Below are 6,442 nucleotides of genomic sequence, written 5' to 3' on the forward strand. Positions count from 1 at the left end.
CAGAATCGTACATTTAAAAAGGATGGAGAAGAAGATCAATAGGCAAGTGGTTTACCCAAACAAAAGGTTAGGGTTTGTATAAAGAAATCTCATGATTTCTCAGTTTTAATTGTCTTTGCCAATCATTCTGGGTAAGGTTAGGGTTTGTATAAAGAAATCTCATGATTTCTCAGTTTTAATTGTCTTTGCCACTCTTTCTGGGTACCCAATCATCCCTCTGATCTGTCTAATTAATTTATCTTTTTTCCTTTATTATACAAAACAGATCCTTGTGACTAAGACACAATAATTACAAAAAAATATGACTAGGACAAAAATAAGGTGACTGGACGCCCACATGGATATCTATCCTACATTCTACAAATCTAGCCCTCGGATCTTCCAACGTGAGTGAAATCCAACGAAATTTCCATTGCCCCTTCCACCGTTACTGAAATACAACGGATTTTCCATTATCCCTTCCCTCATAACAGCTTCCAATGAACGGTTCATTTTCTTTTTTTCTTTTTCCTTTTGCTCACTATAAACAGTGCCACTCGCTCTCTCTCTGATCTCAAAATGTAAGAGGAAGTTCCCCACTTTTCAAATTCCTTCACCTTCCTACACTACTCTAGAAACTAAGAGGGGATTATCGGGAGCGGAATCGTACATTTAAAAATGATGGAGAAGAAGATCAATAGGCAAGTGGTTTACCCAAACAAAAGGTTAGGGTTTGTATAAAGAAATCTCATGATTTCTCAGTTTTAATTGTCTTTGCCACTCATTCTGGGTAAGGTTAGGGTTTGTATAAAGAAATCTCATGATTTCTCAGTTTTAATTGTCTTTGCCACTCATTCTGGGTACCCAATCATCCCTCTGATCTGTCTAATTAATTTATATTTTTCCTCTATTATACAAAACAGATCCTTGTGACTAGGACACAATAATTACAAAAAAATATGACTAGGACAAAAATAAGGCGACTGGACGCCCACATGGATATCTATCCTACATTCTACAAATCTAGCCCTTGGATCTTTCAACGTGAGTGAAATCCAACGGAATTTCCATTGCCCCTTCCATCGTTACTGAAATACAACGGATTTTCCATTATCCCCTCCCTCATAACAGCTTCCAATGAACGGTTCATTTTCTTTTTTTCTTTTTCCTTTTGCTCACTATAAACAGTGCCACTCGCTCTCTCTCTCTCTGATCTCAAAACGTAAGAGGAAGTTCCCCACTTTTCAAATTCCTTCACCTTCCTACACTACTCTAGAAACTAAGAGGGGATTATCGGGAGCGGAATCGTACATTTAAAAAGGATGGAGAAGAAGATCAATAGGCAAGTGGTTTACCCAAACAAAAGGTTAGGGTTTGTATAAAGAAATCTCATGATTCCTCAGTTTTAATTGTCTTTGCCACTCATTCTGGGTAAGGTTAGGGTTTGTATAACGAAATCTCATGATTTCTCAGTTTTAATTGTCTTTGCCACTCATTCTGGGTACCCAATCTTCCCTCTGATCTGTCTAATTAATTTATCTTTTTCCTCTCTAATTGTTTTTCTTCTTCTGTAATTGTTATTGTTCTCTGTAAGATTTGTATTGACTATCCTTTTCATAATCAATTCTTATGTTTTTTTATCCCAACAAATGGGCTTATATCCTTTGTAGTGTCAGTTCATCAATTTCACCCCCACCTAGCAAGTAGAGTGCCTAAGTTGGTTAACAGAGATATAGGGTTCTAATTTTTTAAGTTAATTTGTTATAGGTGCATCTTTTTTGTTCTCCTTACCATTGATCCGTCGAGCTTCTGTGTGGACCTCATAATCTTTGACCTGGACAACCACACGTAATTATTTCTTTCTTCTTCCATGAAAATTGAGTCTTAATCTTTAGTGACCATTGGATATACTAGCTTCTCGGTTAATGGAGGTCTGTGGTAGTCTATCTACATTGTGATTAGTCTTTATAGGCCATTCAGTAATATAAATTATTGTTGCACATCTTCTTCGTACCAACTCTTCCTCACTGCTCTTGTTATTGTACTTATCCATATATTTTCAATCTCTCACACATCCTCAATAGATGAAATTCATCACCTAATTGTAGTGTAACTTTGTCAAATTTTGCTTTCTCACACTCTTTAGTTTTATAATGTCTTCTGTGGAGTTATCTTGACGTCTTGTGTATTAACACAACAATCTACTGTGGATTTATATTACTTAACTAAAAATTATAGCAGCTCAACCTTTCTAGGCTTTGTGTTGGCGTGATTCAATGACTTTCGATCCACAAAACCGGATACTCAACACTCCTTACCTAGGCTCTTCTTTGGCCAACTACATATTTGTCCTTAAAATTTGATAGCTTAGCTTTGTGTTCGTGTGATTCAATGACTTTCGATCCACAAAACCGGAGACTCAACACTCCTTACCTAGGCTCTTCTTTGCAAAACTACATATTTGTCCTTAAAATTTGATAGCTTAGCTTTGTGTTGGTGTGATTCAATGACTTTCGATCCACAAAACCAGAGACTCAACACTCCTTACCTAGGCTCTTCTTTGTCCAACTACATATTTGTCCTTAAAATTTGATAGCTTAGTTTGGGTAAGTTCTTCACCAGGTTTTGACCACAAGGTAGATAAGGAACTACACACTAAGCAGGAAAGGAAAAAAAATAAAGAAGACTATTCATATTTGGGTTATTAACACACCCTATCTGCTAAGAATTATTAGATGCTATCATATTTTCCAAATTGGTTTAGTTTGTTCGTATTCCTGTTCTATAGGTTAAATTATCTACGCCTTTTCTGTTATGGCGTCGTCAACTGAATCATCATGTGGCTCATCGACAATTGTTACTTGTCAGTTATCTTTGACTGTTACTTGTCCATTGTCTCCTTCTTCATCAACATCGTCTTCCCCATATGTCATCTGTCTATCTTCACCTTCATCGTCAGACTCATCTTCATCGGCAACCGTTGTCATCTCACGTGATGTACCTGTACGATAAATCCCCATCAACAAGGCCCCACCAATCCCTGTTTATAAACAGCCTGTTTGCCCCCGGTGCCGTAGAATTTGTCCTAAAGTCGAGAACGTGAAAGGGGTTAACATGTCATATCTAAAGGTCCATTGTGCCATATGCAAAAAAAAAATTCACTATGATTGGTGTCAATGCTAAAACCCACAAACTTATCTACCGTTCGGAGGCGCTTCATTGTTCATTGCCTGCAAATGATTAAAACATTTTTGTTTATATGCCTTCTTTACTGTGTACTAAGTCAAATTTCGTTATAGATGATATTGTAAGTGAAGTCTTAAAAGTGATAGAGCATTGTAAGCGAAGTCTGAAAAGTAGTCGGGTGGAAAAGTGGCTTTACAAGTAGTAGGGAGAACGACGCATTTTGGAGCAGCAATGGTACAGAGCATTGTGAGCTTCTTTACGCTACAGATGAATTATTTTTGAAATTAACTACACGTTCTCCAAACAGTAATAATTTGATATTCCGTTTTCAAAGAGAAAACTAACAGTCTATTGTTCTTGAAACTTCGCTAACAAGAGGTATTACGTGTTCTGTTCTAGGTGAGCAACTATTATAGGTCTTTCAGGTGCTCACTGGTTAATCATGGAGTTCCAATCTCACTGGCTACAAAATTCTCATAGGCAAGCGACTATGGTATGTCTTTCTAGATGAGCAAATTATCATAGCCCTTTCATGCTGTACTTTATCTGGTCCCTTTATATGCTGTTAAGTTTTCACTATGATTTTATGTTTGCGATTTTTTGTGCATCTCAGAAACATCATGTAGTATGAACTCTATTTGTTCACTGAAAATCTTTAAGCAATGCAGACATTGTATATTTCAGGTACTTCAATTCTATTGCTCTATTCTGAAATCTCATAAAATTTCTCAGATATGTTCATTAGTTTTAATGTGGTATTCATTTTCATTCCTTAATCTTGATATATGTTTGAAATTTTTTCTAATGTAGAGGATTATTTGATATATATGTCTTAGTTTATCATTTTTGTGTCCAAGTATTATAGCTCCATATGTCTCTTTTAATTTGATTCTTATTTTGTAAATTTCTTTTCTATGAAGTTTTGCCTGCACTGTTAAAGTGCGTACGTAGACAATAAGTTTTTTTGAGATGGATTTAAGCGATTTCTATGAACTTGGTTCAAATTTAAAAATAAAACTAATGAACATATCCTATGAGTTAGCTACGATTTTTCTATCTTATCAATACTTGATGTTTGACTTTTAATTTAAAATTCCTGCTATAATGGGAATCTGTTTATAATTTTTGACATGAAAGGTTTTTTATAATTTGATTTTATGTTAGCCATTTTATGTCTATATATGATGTTTGATTTTATGTTAGCCATTTTTGACATGGGAATCTGTTTATAGTTTCTAACGGAAAGTTAAAATCAGCCTCCAAGAACTTCAATCATCTTCCACATGATTATGAGATCTATCTACAAAGCAATTCAACAATTGAGCAACACATGGAAGATGATACTACCATACCGAAGCAACAATTTCGCTTCCGACCCATAGCTGAATTTGAAAGCATGAATAATAACTCTTTCGTGGATGTTCTTGGTGTGGCTTTATCTATAACGGTCACAAAAACTATATTGAAGAAAGACGGAACAGAAACACTGATAAGAACTCTACAGTTAAAAGATATGTCTGGTTGTAGTGTAGGAGTGACATTATGGGGAGAATTCTGCTCTATGGAAGGTCAACAACTCGACGATATGATCGAGTCTGGATTGCATCCTGTTCTTGCTATCAAAGCTGGTAGAATTAATGAGTTCAACGAAAAATCAGTGGGAACCCTTCCCTCCACCAAAATAATGGTACAACCCGACATTCCGGAGGCTCACGCCCTAAAGTCATGGTTTGAGGAAAGCGGAAACAAATCCCCATCCATCTCGATTTCCAGCCAATCTTCTGGAGCTGATAATACAATGCGCAAGGTTATATCCCAGATTAAAGACGAAGGCCTTGGAAAATCTGGGGCCCCTGACTAGGTAACAGTTGTCGCTAGAGTTGCATATTTGGAAACCGAAAACTTTGCCTACCCTACTTGTCCTCTAATGGTTGGAGAACGTCGTTGCAACAAGAAGGTTATGAAAGATGATGAGGGCATATGGCATTGCAGCAAGTGCGATCAAGTAGTACCTCAATGTGAGTACAAATATATTTTACAGTTACAAATACAAGACTCCACCGGAACTACATATGTAACAGCATTCCAAGAATCCGGTGAAGAAATCATGGGCATGACAGCAACGGAGTTGTCTCATTTGAAAGATGAAGATGAAGAAAAATTCATGGACACCATAAGGAAGGTTGTTTTCACACAATTTAGCTTCAAGCTAAGAGTAAAAGAAGAAAGTTACAATGATGAACACAATGTCAAGTCAGTAGTTGTGAAGGCAGAAAGAGTAAATTTCTCATCAGAGTCGAAGGTTCTTTTGGATTCAATGGGTAAACACATAGAATGAATGACTTCTTCAAGTGGACAATAGCTTAGAGTTACTCCTAATCCAGTATCACATCAACTATCATTGCTTGTTTCATTTTTATGTTAGTTTCCCTATTACTGTCTTTGCTTATTAGTAGTTTCACAATATATTGGCATTATAGTCATATATATATATATATATATATATATATATATATATATATATATGCATCACAAGAAAATGTAGTCAGGTTTATGAAGATTGATGTTTCAATTTCTCTTTATGTTATGAAGATTGATGTTTTCCTTATGTCTACTCAATGGTTTCCTAATTTTCAATTTTCCTATTGCATGGACTATGATTACATGATTAGAATTGACTGCACATATAAGCACACCCTATGCGTTTGATGAAAGGTGTAAATGAAGTTCTAGGTTATAACATATAGATTACAAACCTTAGGCGCATAATGTGTAAGCCCAGAGATTGTAACAGGGATTCCTCATTTAGATGTCTCTGATCCACTGAAATCCTTCCAAAATCAAGCTCTTCATCATCAAAGCAAATACATAAAACAAAAAGATACGAGACTCATAACCTAGACTGCTTTCCACTTCTTATATTGAAATAGACATGACATTTAACAAACAAGGTTTCCTCAAAATCTAACAACATCAACAGAAAAGAAGCAACTCAATTTCTGCATTCTGATATGCAAAAGTGCTCAAATAAGCTTCCTGTTCCAAAATCATCTCTTCCCAGCCATACCCACCTTACTATTACTACTATTATCCACCATCTTAATCTGTTTCTTACCAGTAAGTATGTCAGTGATGAAACTGCATATGTAACAGCATTCCAAGAATCCGGTAAAGAAATCATGTGCATGATAGCAACAGACTTGTTTCACTTGAAAGATGAAGACAAAATCATGGACACTATATGTAAGGTTGTCTTCACACAATTTAGCTTCAACCT

General features: G+C 35.8%; 1 long non-coding RNA gene across 1 annotated transcript; it reads left to right on the forward strand.

Annotated features, from left to right (window-relative positions):
- The first annotated feature begins 1,124 nt into the window (after positions 1-1,124).
- On the forward strand, positions 1,125-3,196 carry LOC147567600 (uncharacterized). The gene is made up of 3 exons (XR_015237818.1): positions 1,125-1,345; positions 1,747-1,827; positions 2,768-3,196. It is a non-coding gene; the product is annotated as an uncharacterized LOC147567600 (long non-coding RNA).
- The last annotated feature ends 3,246 nt before the right edge of the window (positions 3,197-6,442 follow it).

The sequence above is a fragment of the Eschscholzia californica genome, unplaced genomic scaffold (genome assembly GCF_041429995.1).
Source record: "Eschscholzia californica isolate CP2 unplaced genomic scaffold, dmEscCali1.0.p SCAF_1, whole genome shotgun sequence".
Taxonomy (NCBI): Eukaryota; Viridiplantae; Streptophyta; class Magnoliopsida; order Ranunculales; family Papaveraceae; genus Eschscholzia; species Eschscholzia californica.